At 44.0% G+C, this 20036-nt stretch overlaps 1 pseudogene; it reads left to right on the forward strand.

The window, feature by feature from the left end:
* Window positions 1–6010: 6010 nt before the first annotated feature.
* LOC143888553 (putative protein phosphatase 2C 27) overlaps window positions 6011–20036 on the forward strand; it is a 95855-nt pseudogene continuing 81829 nt past the window's right edge.

Below are 20036 nucleotides of genomic sequence, written 5' to 3' on the forward strand. Positions count from 1 at the left end.
CCATCTCTAGGCCATCCCCGTCTTTCCAGAGAAACTCGTTTTCATCATCCATGTCTCTAGCCTTCTTCCTCTTCAAGTTGGCCAGTTCACGTTAAAGTTGTGAAATCCTAATTTTCATCAACTTAAATTCAGCTTGCGTTACATATTTCCCTTCCTCCTTTCCTTCCTCCTTTCCTTCTTTTTCTTTCTTTCTTTCCTTTTCAAAATCTTCTCTTCCTTTCTCACTTCTCCTCTGCCCACACAAAATGCAAATGTTATAACATAACATAGATAGAAGGTAAATAGTTATTGACAGAATGGAACGAAAATATTAAGTGAATACCGATACAGGCACGAGCCTAAGTTTCCTTCCTCTGAAGGTGGCACTCCATGGAGCTTTTCCTCCCCCACACCCTTTTCCTTCAAAACCTATGACGTGCGATGGGAGACTTATTGAGCAACAACATTAATTAAAGTACGTGCACTAAAACTGCAAAGTCAATACCCCAAATAGCGGACTACTAACCTCCGAAACCGGCACTCCGTTCTACTTCTCCTTCCCCTTTCCACTATGATCATGCATGTGACCCTCTTCATCGGCTAGTAGCTTCTCATCTACTTCAACAGGCTCTAGCCTCCTCAAAACCTGAATTCTGATGATGATTTTGGTTACAAAATATGAATAAGATTGACCAACATAGAAGCAAATTCTTAGATCTCACCTCTGACTCTCCAAGTACCGCAAACTGGATGAGCTCAATCAAATATCTATGATCCTTCATCCTCGCATCCATATGACGAGTCCACTTCAGTAAACGTGGAAGCGCATGAGGAAGAGAATGATCCAAAGCTTCGTATGCTCAAATAACCATACCTAGAATCATAATAAACTTCTTTAAGGAATATTAACAAATAAAGTACAAGTGTTTTCAACAATATATGTCAAATTTACCTGTAGTAGGATGGAGCATCCCATAATATGTCCCTTTCTGTTCAACAAATATGAATTCAACGACTGTAATTTGAAGTCATGCACCGGATACGCCCAAGCAAATTTGCTAAAAATTTCGATATCTACATAACGGAAGAGGCATGACCTGGTCCTACAATCCGACTGTGCAAACAAAATAGTGCTAAACAAGAGCATCAGCACGTGCTTCACAGTTGCCTCTACAGACAATTTCTCATCCGAATTGACCTCAGCCTGTATTACGCTCATAGTCTCATCTAAGGATGCCGTTGGAGTAGGGAACCTCCAACTTCGACCTTATCAGTGGAACCCAAATTAATTTTCAACATTTCGCCTACCATACTCAACCCTAATATTAGAGCTACGTCTCTAACTAAGAAACGAATTTCCACGCCGCCTATTATGAAAGATGATGTCTTACGTTGCCAGCTTCCTACCAATATGAACATAATTTTTTTGTGCAATGTAACATCTTCAAGGTTTCACAATTTGACCAAACGAGGTTCTATTTAACAAATCTAAATGTACATCCCTAAGGTTCAATGACTGGATGCACTCATTAAACTTCAAAGGGCAACATCTAGATGTAATATATTTTTCCTGCACAAAAACACAATATCATAAAAACATATACACTACAACTCTAAATTGATGGAATCAAATTGACAGAATAACAATGCTTTTAGCCAACCATTATGTGAGGAGATGCTACCAGGTCCGTAGAAGTAATCTGCAAAAAAACCATTGTAAAATACTCAAATATGTCAAATTATGGACGACAGCGTTCAATAACAGAGTATAAAAAAAAACCCAATCAACTGGAAATGTAGATGGAATCCAATCCAATGAATCCAATCCACTAGTAAGGTAGATGGAATCCAATCCAAGGAATCCAACCCAATGAATAAGTAGATGGAATCCAACCCAATTAATCCAATCCAATTAAAAGGTAGATGGAATCCAATCCAATGAATCCAATCTACTGTAAGGTAGATGGAATCTAACTTTAGAACGACTATTACAACTATAGAGGCCAGTGATCCACCATTGAACCACTATTGAACCACTAAAGAGTGCATTGATCCCCAATTGAACCACTATTGAACTACTATAGAGGCCATTGAACAACTATTGAACCAGTAATTAACCAATATTACAACTACAGAGACTATTGACCCAGTTTTCAACCACAATTGAACCACTATGACAAAGCTATAGAGACCTTGAACCAACATTGAACCACTACTGTACCACTATTACAACTATAGAGGCCATTGAACCACCATTGAACCAGTACTGAACCAATATTACAACTATAGTTGTTTAATGGCCCCTATAGATGTAGTGGTTCAATAGTGCTTGAGTAGTTGTTCAATGGGCTCTATAGTTGTAACCACAATTGAACCACCATTGAACCAATACTGAACCAATATTACAACTATAGTTGTTCAATGGCCTCTATAGTTGTAGTGGTTCAATAGTGGTTGAGTTGTAGTTCAGTAGTGGTTCAATAGTGGTTGAGTAGTGGTTGAGTAGTAGTTCAGTAGTGGTTCTACAGTTGTAACCACAATTGAACTAGTATTGAACCAATATTGAACAACTATTGCAACTATAGAGGGCATTCAACAGCTACTGAACCACCATTGAACCACCAATAAAGGTTACAAAAAAACTCCCACCCATGAAACCAAATAGAGGGCATTCAACAGCTATTGAACCACTAATAAAGGTTACAAAACAACTTCCACCCATGAAACCAAATAGAGGGCACTCAACAGCTACTGAACCCTAATTCCATCTATAGTGGTTCTGACCTCATAGAATCCATCAATAAAGGTTACAAAAAACTTCCACTCATTAAACCCTAATCGAAGAAAATAAATATACGAATAAAATGGAATTAGGGTTTCTGCTCTTACCGTTGAAGATGGAGTACACGTTCCCCGTCGAAGGGTGGATGAGAAAAGGGCGTCGATGTTGGTTGGGTTCACTTCGCCGCCCGTAGGGTTCGATTTCTCCGACAAAACGCGGTGGAAGAGACAAGATGGAGAAGATGGAGAGAGAAGACAGAGTGTGTACAACCCCACCAGCTCAGTTCACTTCGCCGCCGGTGGGGTTCAATTTCTTCGACCCTACGGCAGTAGAGAAGGACAGAGAGAATGGAGATAGAGAGGGTTTTGAACGGTTTGGGGTTTGCAGCAGGAAGGAAAAGGTAAAAAACAAGAGGGAAAAAGTGAAAAAATTCAAAATGAGGTAAGTAAGGGTATTGTGGTCCGAAAATGGGTTAAGTTTTCTCCCTGCTCCCTTTTTTGAGAATTTAGAAATCACCCCCCCCCCCCCTTCTGACAATTTCAGCTAAAGAGTACATTTTTCTGATCATTTTCCCTTTTTTTTCTCATGAATTTCCCAAATGATTTAGGTTTATTAAGTGCTGTTAAATCCCCCTGCGGCAAAACATGATATGGGGTTATTTCTAAGCACGTTAAGGGCGATAATGGGGTTGTTTCATTCTCGACAGTGAGTATTCCTTTTTTTTGTATCTTTTTTCTTTGGTGATAGTTACAGGTATTTTTTTATCGTGTGGATTCATGCTTCATGTTATTGATCATGGAATTTTCTTCTTAATTGAGTTGTTATAAAGTTATTATTTTTTTTGAATTTCCAATTTGGTTTTCTATGTCTACAACACACTTCCTATATGCCATAAACTCTTCTTCCATACAAAATACTATGAGGAAACAGTTCCTACCATCTGCGTTCGAGTGCAGGAAACATGGTGGGCCCACATTTTTTGGGTGATCCTAAGCATTCATTTGAAAGGCCCCAACATGTATGGGGTGTGTACCAAAAATCAGCTCCATTGGATCAACCTAACGCAAATTTGTGGAAAAACAATATATGTCCATTTTCTCACCCACAAATGGACATCCTAAGATGATCCAATGGATCTAAGTTTTGGTACACACCCCATCCATGATGGGCCTTTCAAATGAATGCTTAAGATCAACCAAAAAATGTGGGCCCAAGCTTGTTTCCTGCACTCAAGCGCAGATAAGCTATTTGAGATCAAGCGGAGGAACTGTTTACTCAAATACTAAATGCTGTTTCAGAGCTCTCAATGTTTGTAATTTTTTTGCAATCATTTTACTCAGCCGGAAAATTACAAAGGAAAATACGGAATTGGAGAAGTTTGAAAGAGGCTTCCCATCTCCTGAAACAGCTCCTTGGCTCGTCTTTCCTTTTAAAAAAAAGCCAAAGCCTAATTTTTTCAGCACTTCCAAAGAGAAACATGAAGTGAGAAATATACCCAAGCTTTGTCGTGGTATCATGTGGGTTTCCTCTCATGGGTGGTTAGTGATTGAAGAACACTTTTTACTGCTTGCGAAGACAATGTCCATGGAGAAGATCAAGATACCTGCACCCCCATTTGACAAGTATGGTTGTAGTTTCAGGTGCCTTCTGCCTTTGCCCCCAACAGATCCCAATTACGTGATCCTTTTTAACAACAAAGAGAGGCCATTCTTTCTCTTTTTTCGGCAAGGTGATATTAACTGGAGGAAACATGAATATGAAGGGTTCATTATTAGGCATGTTGTCAGCTGCAAATGAAAGTTGTATGCCCGTACAGATGATAATCAGCTTGCAGCTATAGAAATTTTCCCCTGCTCTAGAGTTTACTTGCTGGAAGTAGAGTCAGTGTGGGAACACCTGCCAAGTGAACATAATGGTAGTAGATATTTATTAGAATCTCGTGGAGAACTCTTCATTGTTTATAAGCTCAATTATCTCAACACCAAGACATTCCACAGTTTACATGTTTTTAAGATGGATTTATCTATAATGAAGTGGGTGAAGGTGGAAAGCATAGGTGCTGATAGGATCTTCTTCTTAACTAGCGGCAGTGGTTGTGTTTCTTACACGGAAAATACACTCCTAAAGGGTAACGTTTTCTACTTCATCAACTCCAAGGATAAAGCTTTTTACACATTTGACTTAGACAATGGAAGTCTCTTGGTCAATTTGTGTGACGAAGTCGGTGACGATCTTTGTCGCACCACATTTTGGCTACTACCCACTACCTCTTTTGGATATGTAAGTCAATACTTATAAGGAACTTCCTCTTACTGAATTTTGAGATATTGTGCTAATTTTATAGTTAATAGACATTGCCCCAACCTTACGAATTCGTATAGCAGTCTAATCTAATCTAAGCTTTGTTGTGCTTGAAGGTCCCATCAAGCGACGGTGATCTAGAAAGAACAAAGGAAGGAAATGCAAAGAGTAAGGAGACTAGGCAAGGAACCTCCACCACCACCATCAGCGGAAACGAGTTTGACAAGATGGTTATGAAGGAGAGAAATTGGTCAGGGCTTCCAGATGACATTATAGAGTTTATCAGATCATGCTTATTTCTAAGTAGAGATCACATTCATTTGAGTGAGGTCTCCAAGAGTTGGAGATTGACCAACCCTCTTATACATTTATCTGGGAGACCACTGCTCTTGTTCACCCACAAAGGAGATGGTCTATGCAAGTTCTTTGAACCATCTTACAACAAGATCTATGACTATGCCATCTCCCAACTGAAGGATACTATATTCCATTTCTCCAAGGACAGCTGGTTGCTCCTAGATCGACGACCACCCCTCTCTGATTTTTCCTTTGTTCTTGTTTAATCCCTTTACGAACGAAAAGGTCAATCTCCCAGGTTTATGGACAGCTGATCCTTCTACAATTTATAAGCCTATTGGCTTTTCATTCTCATCTCGGCCCATGTCTCCAGACTTCATTGTTTTCTGCATTCGAATTTTTTATTCTTCTTATGTCTATATCTACATCTATCGTCATGGTGACAAAAGATGGACTAAAAAAGTATAGGACAACCATCCATCTTTCCTAGTTGGTTAAAACAATCTTGTTTATCATGATGGGCTTTTCTATTGTTTGGCTTTGGACGGGAAGTTGGGGGTTTTTTATCCTGGCAATTCCACTTGGACAGTTCTTGACAAGCCAAAAGGGGTCAAATATGAGAGCTCTAAGGGTTTTTTAGCTGAGAACTATATGCTAGAGTCCAATGGAGAGCTGTTATTTGTGTTCACAGATCATATCAAAGGTTCAGTTCATGTTTTTCAGTTAGACCGCTGTGAGATGCGATTGGTAGCAGTAAAAGGCTTGAGCAATCAAACACTATTTGTCAGTCAAGGAAGATCACTTTCTGTAGCTACAACAAAAAGAGGGATGGAGAACAGGATATATTTTCCCATGTATCACCGTGATTCCACTGACAGTTGCTTGTCTTACTTTATGAAGCCAGACTCCTCAACATTAAATTTCCACAAGTACAAGAGATATGTTGATAGCATCTGGATTTACTATCCGAGAGATTGATTTTCCTATTGGAAAGTTAAACTGATATTATACTAATGTGATTAGGTTTTGTTGGTAAGTTTTTTGCGGGCGTGTTTTGAGAAGCCCTGAGTTAAACTGGATGAAAACAATAGAATATGGGGACTTACAAATTTTATTTATTTATTTTTGTTTCTTTTGAATAAATAGTTCTCTTTCAATTTTTATCTTGTACTATTCATTGCATTTGGCCCTTTGTTTCCTTCCACTTTTCAAAGAAAAGACATAACAGAGATGGTTTTGTTATTTATTATTAGTATTACTTACCCAAATATTTGGAGTGGTGTTATATGGTAATTTGTTGGCTCAAATTATAAATTGATGATAAAGTGCACATAATGTCACTTTTACTATCAACAGTATAAGGCAAGTTTTGTGAATTACAAGAGAATGTGGCTGCAGGGACTGATTTATCGCATCCATTTATTGTATTAGAAGTTGGATATGGTAAGGACAATGGATCTTCCATGGGCAATGAAAATTCCGAGGCTCTAGGAAGTTTGAAGCAGAAAAATGAGAAACGCCCCAGCATCTTTCAGTTGTTCAACATTACATGAGTAGCACTCGTCTGGTGAATGAAAGTGAATTCGCGAGTCATTGATATTTTCCCTTCTGTAGAGAGATTCATGCCGTTTTTTTAGTTTGTCATGTCTTACTGTTGGGGAATACAAACATGAATATCCAACAGACCTCTTCATTCCCAAGCCTGGTTCTGGCTTTTATCGGTATTTCGTTCAGGGTCTGAGATGGGACCAAAGCAGTACATGGAGGATGGACGGTCTGAGATGGGGCCAAAGCAGTACATGGAGGATGGACACATGTACATAGATAATTTACTTGAACATCTCGGTGAAGCCATGGATTTCTCATCTCCAAGGGCTTTCTATGGGGTGAAATGGTGAATAACTTAGTTATTACTACTCCAACTTGTGTGATTTCATCATACTGTTAAATTATGAGAGCCTGGCATTTTTGGGCTGTTTGGTTATACTTTTTCATTTTTTTTGTCATTGGTAATTATCTATGTTCTAGTGAATGGGTTGCTATATCATGTACTTTCAGTTTCTTTTTCTTTACTTGTCAACTGAGATCATGGGTGCCTCCCATTTTCCATCATTGATGGAATTCGTATAGCAAATGAAATGGTGAAGCGTTGTGGTGGATTGATATTGGCTTGGGAGTTATATTCATTATATTTATTACCAAAATATGGTTAGATATCTAACTGTAGACACCCCATTTTGACCGGACCCAAGTTCGCTGTGTTTGTGTGAAACCCCATCCAATCACCAAGCTAGGATCCTGATGGCGTCTGAATCCGGGTCTGCGATTGCGCGGTCGGTAGAGGGCCTCCGTGGGGTCTGCAATCACAAACAAAGGGGGTCAGGGGGTCCGGGGTGGGTCCCGAACGACCACTTCGACACCCAAGTCAGATCCTTCGACCAATCAATATAAAGAACAGCGAGAGGGGGAAGGGGTTTCGATCAGGGTTACCAGGGGCAGCGTGCGGAATCTTTTCTGGGTGCGTGAGTGAGTGGGTCAGAGGGGACTAGCAGGGAGAGTAGGATTGAGTTCCTAGCCTCCTCTGTTGTTGTCTCGCCTCTTTTCCTGGTGTCCGGAGTGGAGAATGGGTGAAGTCCTTGTTTCAGAGAAAGGGTCGAGGTTCTCTTCTTCCTTTCCCTCTCTTTTTAAAGGGAGGTATGCGGCCCTTTTCATCATTATGGAGAGAAAATCTTCTTTTGCAGGATTGGGCCGTCCCCCTGCTTCGCCGGCGCGCATGGCTTTTGGCGGCCATTTCCTTACATAATTTGTGATGATGAGGCCTGGGCGGCGAGAGGGTGACACGTGTCATGATGGTGTGGTCTTTGCCGTTTTCCAACGCCCTTCTTCATGATGATTGGGCTCTGCTCGTGCATGGATGACACGTGGCAATATCTGGGAACACAGCCGTATTTGTGTCCCATCATAACTCCCCCTTACTCCTTTGGTCCATTGAATGGGCCAAGGGAGTAACGTTTTGTTCGAGCAAAATCATGATGAGGATATTTACGAGGGCTCCGGGTTACGAGGAGGCGCGCCGTTTTATCCGGCGGCCGTCCCCGGGAATCGGTAGCGTCGTTAAATGGGTTGCCTTGTTTCGAGGTACCAGGATTCCCTTCTTGAGTTTAAAAGGGGGATCGCCCTGGCGCCTTGCAGTAGGTGTCCCTTCGTACCTTTTTCAACAACATGTCTGGTTTTCCTTCGTGAGTTAGGGGCAAGGCCCGCCTCTTCCAGGAATCGTCGAGTGACCCCGAATTGTCTTCCGATCCGAGGGAAGATCTTGCGGCTCGTCGGAAGAAGCCTAGGAGGAACCCAGGTTCTTCCTCCGGCTTCCCCCCCCTTCACCTTTCCTCCTTGCCCAGGAAAGACAAGTCGTCTCGCTCCCGTGTCGCCAGGGAGTGGTCTTTTTTCTCCCGAGCCTATCACCAGGGGACGGAATTACGTGGCCGTATTGTGAAGATGGGTAAGGAGATCGAGGTGTTGAAGCGGGAGAACGAGGCTCTACAGAATAAGGTTGACCTTCTCAATGAGCAGCTGTTTTAATATGAGGTGGACCCCATGCTGGAGAGTTCTTGGGAGGAGGAGGGGAACCCTTCGGGAAAGGAGTCTTTCTCCGATTAATCTCTGGCTCTTCTTGTGTTTTTGCGTGCCTTTTCCCTTCCTTGTTGGGGATTTTTTGGGGCCTGCGTGCCCTGTGCTTTGTTCCTTGCTTCCCTTTCTTTTGTAGGCCTGTGGGCCAGGAGGATGTGAATAGATGATCTTTATGAATTGGTGCCGTGTCTTTTTGTGTTGCTTTGTGTATTTTGATGGATATTATCTTTATTTGTAAGGAATTGCGACGTTCTGACCAAACTTGCGCGAGATTCCGAGCCTTTTCTGGCGCTTTTAATCTCCTTTGCTCATTGTGCTCGTGTGCCGTGGCCTTGCACCTGAGCTCCGGGCCTCGTCCTTTTTTTTTTTTTTTTTGAAGGCCTGCGCTCCGGGCCCCGAACCTGCGTGGGGTCGATATAGCGATACGTGTTGAATTCGTACGGTCTTGCCGTTTCCCATCGCCTTTCTTTATGAAGTTTAAGCTTTATATAGGTGTGGGGGCGACACGTGGCGTGTTCTAGGAATAGCGCCGTCTTTATATCTCATCATGATATTACCTTTAGTCCATTGATTGGTCCCGGGGAGCGGGCTTGCTTGCCTGGTTAAAGAATATCGTGACGAAGGCATTTATGGGAGCTTTGGGGTACGAGAGGACGTGCTTTCTCGTCCGGCGGTTCCTTCCCGAGGAATTGTGTTGCCATTACACGGCGCCGCTCGGTCATTCAATAGGAAACGAACACGCGGATGGCAATCGCTTCGTTTTCCTACCCCAGGGTTTCCCATAGGGTTGAGCTCTCCTGCTTTCATGCAGATTGCCTTTTGTTCTTTGTCGTTCCTTTTTCTTTTTGCTTTCTTCCGGCCTTTCTTCAGGCTTGTCAGAGATGTCGTCGTCTTTCCAAGGTCTCTCCATTAGCGGTGGGGGGAGAGTTGCTACCGAGGGGAGTTCTCCCAGCAGCCCCGAGAGTAACCCCTACGGGTTGGGGCCCCGGCAAACGATTCCTGAGAGGAACCCGCCTCCAGGGTTTTCCCCGCGTTCTCCCCTTCCTCCGTTTTACGAGAGGGAGTCCCATGAAGCTTTTGTCCATCGCCACCGGTCGTTCTTCTCCGCTGTCCATCGTAGGGAAATGGCGGTTTGCAGCCGGATGATTGACATGGATCGGGAGATTGCGGCCTTGCGGGCGGAGAATGATTTATTGAGGAATCAGGTGCGCTGGCTAAATGACCAGGCCCGATTTGCTGAGAATCGCCGCTGGGGGAGCTCTTCGGAGGGGGAGCAGAGTGATAAGGAGCTCTCCGATGCGGAGAACTCTTTTAGCGGCCAGTCGCTCTGAGCTGGAGGTGGCGGGAAGAGCAGGGTTTTGGGGGATGCCTCTTTTTGTTAGGATCTTGGGGGCCCGGGCCTGTGTGCCTTTTTGTTTTTACTCCCCCCTTTTGTAGGCCTGCGGGCCAGAAGGAAGTAGTTTATGAATGGTTCTCTTTTTTTGTGGTTCATGGTTTGTATCTTGTGTTTGCTTTCCTTTGGCCGTGCTTGACATATTTTTGTTTGGTGGTACTGCCGTATGCTGTATTTTCCATCTTGTCGATTTGTATGTCAGGCCCTTGTTGAAGGGTTCCGAGGCTCTTGCCATCGCGCGTGGCCTTTTCCATCTTGTGGATTCGTACGCCGAGCCCTTGTGAAGGGTTCCGAGGCTTTTGCCATCGCGCGTGGCCTTTTCCATCTTGTGGATTCGTACGCCGAGCCCTTGTGAAGGGTTCCGAGGCTTTTACCATCGCGCGTGGCCTTTTCCGTCTTGTGGATTCGTATGCCGGGCCCTTGTGAAGGGTTCCGAGCCTTTTAGGGATGGCTTGTTGGGGAAGTCACTTCGCGGTAGGGGTAGCGATGTCTTTTCAGTATGGCGCTTCAACTTTGGCGGTTCCCTTGGGTTTCCCAATCAGCACCACGTGTGCGTGTCCCATCGATTTAGAAAAGGAGGGAAATCAAACAACGCGTGTCGAAACCCTAGCCCTTTTTAAAGCCTTTTGGGGATTTCATTCTTTGCTTTATTTCTTCGTCTTCCTCGGGTTGAACGGGTTTTCCTCCGCGGCGGTTTTTCTGTGTGTTGCTTGTTTACCAACCTTCTGCCGGTGAGTTCTGTGTCTTTTTTTTTTCATCCGCCATTTGATAGTTTACGATGTCTGTCACGACTGTACCTCAGAGCCCTTCTTCTGAGTCGGTAGAAGTAGTGGAGAGGGCTCCTCCAAGAAAAAGGAGGCGGTTGTCTGTAGAGGGTGGGGGCGGCGTCTCTGAAGATGTACGGCCCACGGAGTTGAAAGATAGCTCCGGGGCCTCTGGGTCATCGGTGGGGGCCGCTCCTTTGGAACCTCTGGCTCGAGTTTCTTCTGCTCGTGAGGCGGAGATTGGGGATATTCGGTCTGGTGCTGTTATTTGTCCCGGTCGGGTGGCGTGTTTCAGGAACACTTTGGGAGAAGGGGCGGCGGAGAAAATTAGGAGGGAGTTCCACATTCCCGATGATTATGGGATTAGGGTTCCTTCCTTTGTAGAGGGGGTGTGTGGAGGTACCACTGAGGAAGAGGTAGCTTTCTACGTGGAGGCTTTTCGGGCGGGGGTTAGGTTCCCACTCTTAGGCATTATAGTAGAGGCCCTTGAGTTTTACCGGGTGGCCCCCTCCCAACTGGCGCCTAATAGTTGGCGTACTCTCTTGGCCTTTGTGGCCAAGGCGGGTCTTCACAAGGTTCAGCCTACCCTTCCGCTGCTCCCGGCCTGTGTTGCCCTTAGCCCATTGGTGAAGGGAGAGGACAGCTGGCTATATCTGACCCAGCGTCCTCAGGTGAAAATGGCGGCGAACTTGCCTTCCTCCATCAAAAAGTGGAAGGAGGAGTATGTGTTCATCACCCCTCCGTCGGACGCCGGCTGGGACTTTCCTCGGTCTTGGAGGCGCTCCGTTGAGTGGCGAAGGAAGTCCCTCGCCGACGAGTCTGACTATAGCAAGTTTGACTTGGGGAAGCTCGCCTCTGGGGAGTCTATTGACGTTTCCGAGTTTAGATGGGAGAGGAGCTTGAAGAGGCTTGGTTTGCTGGGAGTGGTGGAGAGGAGGACCCGCTGTATGGGCGAGAGAACGGGGGAGAGTTCCGCCAGCCGTCGTGGTGAGCGCCTCCCCTCTTTCTCTCTCTCTGTTTCTCCTCTTTTTTTTTCTTTTTTTTTTGTTGCTTTCCTTCGTTCTGAGCGGTTGTGGTTCTCCTGTTTTTAGCAGGAGGTATGTCTTCTTCCGGTGACGCTGGGAAGGGGAAAGGAGTTGCGGTGGTGACGAAGGGTCTGATGAGTCACAAGAAGATCCCTTCTGATTTTATGGCCGCGGCCAGGCTGGGCCGGTCGCAAGCGAAACTCGCGGCATCCGTGCCTTCTAGCCCCTCTGTTAGAGCGGTCGGAGAAAAGGGAACGGCTAGGCTTTTTCCTTCGGAATCGGTGCCGCCCGCCAAGAGGGCTGCCCCTTTTAGCGCTCGACAGGGGGATGCTGTTCGTGTGGCGTGTTCTCCTGCCTTTGCGGAGGACGTGCCAAGTCGAATGGAGGGGGCGGTTATGACCAAACTTCTTCTGGAACGGGTGGTGCTTCCTCCGCAGAGCTTCCAGGCGCAAGGAGAGCTGTTTAAGCCTAACTGGAAGATTGGCGTTGAGGATAGCGTTCTTGCGAATCCGCGGGTTGGGGTGGAGCTGGGGTGACGACCGCCCTTCCTGGCGACGAGGCTGAGCTGGAGTGATATGATCGTAGGGCCCTTGGGGCTCAGTATTTTCTATCAACATCTTGCGTAAGTACCGGGTGGCCGGTGTTCTGTTTGTACGTTTCTCTCTTTGCCATTTTGAGAACGTACGTTGGAAATTTTCTGATAGGTTGCTTTTGCAGTCCCAGAGCTATGCCAGGAGGATGGTGCAGTGTCTGCTCGAGGATGAGGCTGAGATAAGTGCCTTTGAGGAGCGAAACCGGCAGCTAAGCGAGGACTTGGATAGAGCCTGGGCGGAGAAAGCGACCTTTGATGATACTGTCGCTCGACTTCGGGAAGACCTCCGGACAACCATGGAGGGGAGAAGTCGTGCGGCGGACAAATTGGCGGTGGCTCGTCGAGCGCATGCCCGGGAACTGGCGGAGGCGCGGGAGGAATGGCGTGGCTCAGTGGAGTTCCTTAGGGCTGCGGCTGCGTTTAGCGTGGATGTTGAGATTGATGCTTTCGGTGAATGCCGGCGGCGTGTTCAAGAGGTTGATCCTTCCTTTCCCCTTGACAGATTGATGCATGAGGCTGAGGTCGATCCTCCGCTGGTACCAGTAGAGGCACCGGAGCTGGTCGGGGAGGAGGTGGCTGCCCTGGCGGATCCTGTAGTCACTGAGACCTCTGAGGGGGCTCAGTGATGCCAGGATGCATTTTGGATCTTATATTTTACTTTTTCTTACGGGGTCTGTAATAACTTTTGAATTCTCCTTCTTTTCTTCTTCTTTTCTGCTTTCTTTTTTTTTATATCTACGATGTGCTCCGGGTTATCCGAGCCTGTTGGTATTGAATTTCAATCTGACCGTCGAGAATATTTCTGGTGCACCCTGTGGGGTGTCTTTTTTGCGGAAGGACTATCTTCCCCTCGAGTGATCAGTCCGGGGTTAATGGGTCCCGCCTGCCCTTTAAGGGGAGGTCTTTTCTTCATGGGGAGAGTTTTAGGGTATTCTCGAGGGGATCGGCCCCGATGCTACCTCTGTCTCACTCCCTGTCTTCTCTCGGGTCCCTCGTTCATTATGGGCCGGAAAGTGGAGATACGTATGGCTTTAAGTAGAAATGCTATTCCAATGATTCGTTTAAGGAGAAAATACATCTTTGCTTCTAGAGACACAAAAAGAAACAAACAAACATTCGTCATGCTTTTAAAGAAAAACACGGAACTTACCCTGTCTTTTTACTGGTAAAATTCTCGGAGGTTGTCCATGCTCCAGCTTCGAGGGACTGGGGTCCCGTCGAGGCGTTCTAGTTGATAGGCCCCGAGGCGGAGTGCTCGAACGACCCTGTACGGTCCTTCCCATTTAGGTGCGAGTTTGCCGGTGTTGCGGGGGTCGGATAACTCCGCACGCCGTAGCACCAGGTCTCCGGGCTTTACCGAGCGCTTTTTTACCCGGGCGTTGTAGTACCGTGCCACCTTTTGCTAGTAGGAGGCGGTTCGGAGAAGGGCTTGCTCTCTTTTTTCGAGCACGAGATCGAGGGTGTTCCGGAGGAGCTCGGAATTTCCCTGTTCGTCATAATTCGCGGTGCGGAAGCTGGGGAGGCCAATTTCTAGCGGAATGACCGCTTCGGCCCCGAAGGTTAAGCTGAAAGGGGATTCTCCAGTCGCGGTCCGCGGCGTTGTTCGATAGGCCCAGAGGACGCTAGGGAGCGCCTCTACCCAGTTTTTTCCGGCTTCTCCCAATCGCTTCTTGAGGCTCTGAAGCAAGATCATGTTGGTTACCTCTACCTGCCCGTTGGCCTGCGGGTGTGCTACAGAGGCGAAACGATGTTCGATGCTTAGGTTATCGTAGAATCTGTTGAATTCAGCACTAGCGAACTGGGGACCGTTGTCTGTTACAAGTGTCTTTGGAATGCCGAAACGGCACACCACGTCGTGATAGAAGAACTTCTCCGTCGCCTTGGAATTGGGTTTTACCACGGCTTTGACGTCGACCCATTTGGTGAAGTAGTCGATGGCGACGTACAACATTGTATGCCCCCCGGGGGCTTTTGGGGAAGGGTCCGAGTAGATCCATGCCCCACATGGCGAAAGGCAGGGGCCTTGCTATCGCGGTGTATGGTGTGGCCGGTTGGCGGGGGGTGGTCGCGTACCTTTGGCATGGGCTGCACTTCTTGATGAACTCCTTGGCGTCCCTCAGGATCGTAGGTCAGAAGTAGCCGTGCCTCACAATTTTCTGAGCCAGAGTCCTGCCGCCTCCGTGGTCTCCGCAGATCCCTTCATGTACTTCTCGTAGTGCGTAGTCTGATTCGGAGGGCACCAGGCATCGGAGGTACGACCATGTGTATGACCGTTTGTAGAGCCTGGGCCCGTGGACCACGTAGTGGGCGGCTCTTGCAGTTAGGCGCCGGGCTTCCAGCTTATTTGAGGGCAGTATACCGTCCCACGGATGGCGCCAATATGATGGCGTCTAAATCCGGGTCTGCGATTGTGCGGTCGGTAGAGGGCCTCCGCGGGGTCTGCAATCACAAACAAAGGGGGTCAGGGGGTCCGGGGTGGGTCCCGGACGACCACTTCGACACCCAAGTCAGATCCTTCGACCAATCAATATAGAGAACAGCGAGAGGGGGAAGGGGTTTCGATCAAGGTTACCAGGGGCAGCGTGCGGAATCTTTTCTGGGTGTGTGAGTGAGTGGGTCAGAGGGGACTAGCAGGGAGAGTAGGATTGAGTTCTTAGCCTCCTCTGTTGTTGCCTCGCCTCTTTTCCTGGTGTCCGGAGTGGAGAATGGGTGAAGTCCTTATTTCAGAGAAAGGGCTGGGGTTCTCTTCTTCCTTTCCCTCTCTTTTTAAAGGGAGGTGTGCGGCCCTTTTCATCATTATGGAGAGAAAACCTTCTTTTGCAGGATTGGGCCGTCCCCCTGCTTCACCGGCGCGTATGGATTTTGGCGGCCATTTCCTTCCATAATTTGTGATGATGAGGCCCGGGCGGCGAGAGGGTGATACGTGTCATGATTGTGTGGTCTTTGCCATTTTTCAACGCCCTTCTTCATGATGATTGGGCTCTGCTCGTGCATGGATGACACGTGGCGATATCTGGGAACACAGCCGTATTTGTGTCCCATCAGATCCCAAATTGTATTGCAAGTTAGGTTAGTGTCTCACCGAGGCCCCCGCCAAATTTCACCAAAATCCGACTTGATTTCTCAAATAAGACGAGCGATTGAAGGAGTATAGTGCGAACCTAAAAGGGGGGTGATTTAGCCGCAGCAAAGAATATCTAGTTGAGAAGAGGGGTGAGTTATCCTGTGATAGGCGTGCCCAAGCCGAATAAGACAAATCTGGTGGGCGCGCCTCATCAATTTCCGCGCGCCTTATTAAGTGGGAGTGCGGATATCAACATTTTTATTTTATATATATAAAAAAAGAAAAGAAAAGAAGGGGGACTGTTCATTTTTTCGTAGAAAATCGAGAGAGAGAGAGATCTGAGAGAGAAAAATCCCAAATTCTCAAAATCCAAACCCTAACCCTCTTTTAGCCATTTTCTTCGGCCGGTCTCCGGCAAAGCTCCGGCTGATTAGTTCTCTGTTGGATCCTCTCATTTGCTAGCTCTTTTTACTGATTCAGTGTTTGGAAACCTTAGTTTTGAACTCTATTTCTCTTTAAACTCTTTTATTAGCTTTAGAAACCCTAGATCCAAACTCTAATCTCTTCATCTCATCATCTACTCCGGCTACTTTTGCCGGATTTTGGCTAAATCCCGGCCAATCTTCCTCTGCTGCAAGCTTTGCTTCTTTCTCCTCAAATTAGATCTATGTCCTTTTGATCTTAATTCCTTTAAATCCTAAATCTCAGATCTAAATCTCTAAACCTTAGGCTATCTCATCCAAACCTTAGATCTGAGGGGTCAAATTCTTGATCTATTTATATACGTTATAGATCTAATTGTTACTGATTCAGATCTCCTTGTTAGTGGATAAGGTTTAGACGTTCCACTTGATTTTGAGCAAGAGGACATCATTTGCAAGCAGATCATGGCATAATACCTTTGCAGAAGAAGGAAAAAGGCTTGGATCTTCACAGAGGTAACAGAAATTTCAGGTATGATTTATTTTCCTTCTCAATTTACAGATTTCTGGTGTATTTCATTTGTAGATCTGATTTGGACACGATTTCTTTAGCTTCGGTTGTAATTTGGATCTCAATATTTCATGATTACTTTAATCTATGTGGAAAGTTGGTTAGAAACTCTAATAATTTATAACTCTCTGATTTCATTTTGATTTTTTTTGATGTGCCGGTTGCCAATGATAAAATCTTAGTTTCGATACTTGTGAAAATTTCTTATGAAAATTCACTCCGAAGCATACGGTTGTGTAGTTTCATGAAGAATTCATAGTTATAGTTTCAAGATCTGAATATATTGCTCATAAAATCTGCTTGTAATTTTTTTCCTTGCTACAGATTTTGTTTTCACTCAATAGCTTAGTATAGAATCTATTGCTCTGAAAGTAGCTGATAATCATTGTTCATCTCTAACCATGTATGTCTTACAACACATGTTAGCATGGAAATCCATGGATGTATAGGTCAGTAAACCATATCTTGTATGAAAATTTGGATATTCCATCGTATCTTTATCTGTTATGAGCATTTGGTATAAAAATGGTGGCGGAAAAATTGAGAAAATTGAGAAAAATAAAACTCTTATTTAAGGCTTTATACGCTTGAACTCTTGGTTCCCTGTATGTTTGGTCTCTTATGTGATGGCTTATCCCTACTACAGAATTGGTTTGGCTATCTTGTTTGAAATGGGGATTGCTATAAGCATTTTCAAATTCAAAATTTGCATAAAAGTAGATATGATATGAATCATTTTGAAAAGGAATCTCAGCGGCCATCTCAGGCCAATTTCTCATTTTAGTGGTTCGAAATGCATGTTAAGATGATGATCTGAATTAGTGCTTTGAACTGTTTGATTTTTATAATAATTTTAATGAGAGGCTATAGTTATCAATTCACTACTTTCTTCATATAATTTTTCTTCAGAAAAATGATTTTTAAAGATGTCGTTTGGTTGTTGTATTAATTAATGAATAAATGGATGTAATACTGTACAAGGATTTTGTGAAGAGGAAGGATGTCAATTGATACAATTAATCCCAAAGTAACCTGAGATTCTGTCAAAATGATTTTAAAGCTGTATTACAAAAAAAAAAAATTTAACAGTTAGCACTGCACTGTATGAATTTAGTTCTCTTCTTCACTGCTTATATTACATATTGCATACAGTTCAATGGATCAACCCATGTTTGGTACATTTCAGCTCACATTTTGACATTGCTCAGCCCTGTTTTTCTATAGATCAGTCCCAATTTTTTGCACAAAATTAGTTCACATTTTGGCCCAGTTATTACCCCAAGTTTCTACTCATAATTTTCCCCTGTTTGGTACAGGTTTTAGCTCATTTTCTACACCAGATTCTGCCCATGATTCTGTCCCTGTTTTGCACAGGTTCAGGCCATGAATCAGCCCAAGATTCAACCTCTTCACCTATGGTTCAGCCTTGTTTCAATGTTCTTCTCTGCCATAGTGTAATAATAATACATCATAATAAATTGGGTGCCTTTGGTTAAGCATAGTATCTCTTCGTCATTTCAAATGGTCACAACAGTGTGATTGAATTATGATGTGTTCAGAATTTTTGTCATTCCATTTGATTGGTTTTTGTGCATGACATGGCAATTATTAAATGATGTGTGATGCACATGTTCTATCCTAGTGTGATCATTTTCTAATGCCTGATATTTTGGACTCATTAATAATTTGGTTTTTCATGGAATCTAGGAATTCAGAGCCTTTAAAATTAAATTCTATTTTGATTTCGTTCCTTAAATCAACCCCAGCCATGTCTCTAACATTGTGTGATTCTAACTTGTTTATTCCCTCGAAAGTGACATGGTAGGTGTGATTGACCGAACATTTGATATTAAAATTTGGTAGTGATTGGGTTGATGTTAAAAGACACACTATCTGCCATCTATTAGTGCATATATCTGTTGTCATATAGGCTAATGCACTCCATAGTTGAAATTTTTGCGACACACAGCTGCTGTCCTATAAGCCTATGTACTTCACTCGTGAAATTTTTGTTTGACATAGGCACAAAGCTGCAACCCCACTAGCTATGTACTTAACTGTTAAGACAATAGGGGGAATAGAAGCACATAATTGATGTCTATAATTGCATATCTACTGTCTTGTTGTTGCTACACTTTAAAATTGTGAGTTTGGTTGAACCAAAAGGGACATGTCTGCTGCTCATTAATCTATAACTGCTGTCCCAATGTGACTATTCATTTCACAGTTATAGTATAACTGCTGTCCCATTGTTTCAATACTTTGCAATTGTAATTTTGGTTAAGGTTTCATAATTATGGTATTTGTACTCTCATAACTAGGCTATCTGTGAAGATTAAAATATCAAATTGCTTATGTGCATCATGCCTAAGTTTATGAATTCACGGTAATATTGTTCATTGTATTGGAGTGAGATAAATGTGTTGCCATGTGTGGTTTGAGTTTCATTTTCTTTTTCATGAAATATTAATTGTGTCCTGCTACCTTATTACTTGGGTTATATTTTTTATAGCAGCCCACATGTTGCTCTTTGAACAGGGTAATGATCATAGCTACCCTGCCTGCCTATACATTTCACAGTCATGACTTTTGTTTGGTTATATGTATATATATATATATATATATATATATATATATATATATATATATATATGTGCGCCTATTACTTCGCAAAGTAGTGCTCATGTTTGTACCAATGGTCAAAAGTATTATCATTATCGTACCTCTATAATTACCTTTGTTAAGATTGTACATTCTACATTCTTAGTTGGTCTCAATAAAAGTAGTGGCCGATATTCAATGTCTAAGAATCAAAGCTAATGTCAATGTCTTGAGGTCCCTTAGACATGTTGTCGCTCAGATGATTGAATTCTAGTAGCTTAATGTTCTTTAAAATTAAATTTGGATAGGCAAAATTGGATTCTAAATAGTGTGTCGATTATATTTGTACAGCAACTCATGCCATTCTATAGTATTGTTACTCGTCAACTTTAAAGGATTTGGGTTACTTAATGGCTTATATTGTGACATCTGATCATATAAAATTTTCCAAATTTAAAATTGTAGTAGAATCCATGTTTTGATGCTAATGGGATACTTGAACTGTAATTTTGAGGCTTTAATTACTATTTGGAAGTAAATAATTGATCAATCTTATATAATGCCAATTTTCATCTGCACATTAGATCATTTGTTACAGATTTGGTACTATGTTCATGC

Source organism: Tasmannia lanceolata, unplaced genomic scaffold (genome assembly GCF_043159265.1).
Source record: "Tasmannia lanceolata isolate RefF3 unplaced genomic scaffold, GAP_Taslan_0.1 ptg000012l, whole genome shotgun sequence".
Classification (NCBI taxonomy): Eukaryota; Viridiplantae; Streptophyta; class Magnoliopsida; order Canellales; family Winteraceae; genus Tasmannia; species Tasmannia lanceolata.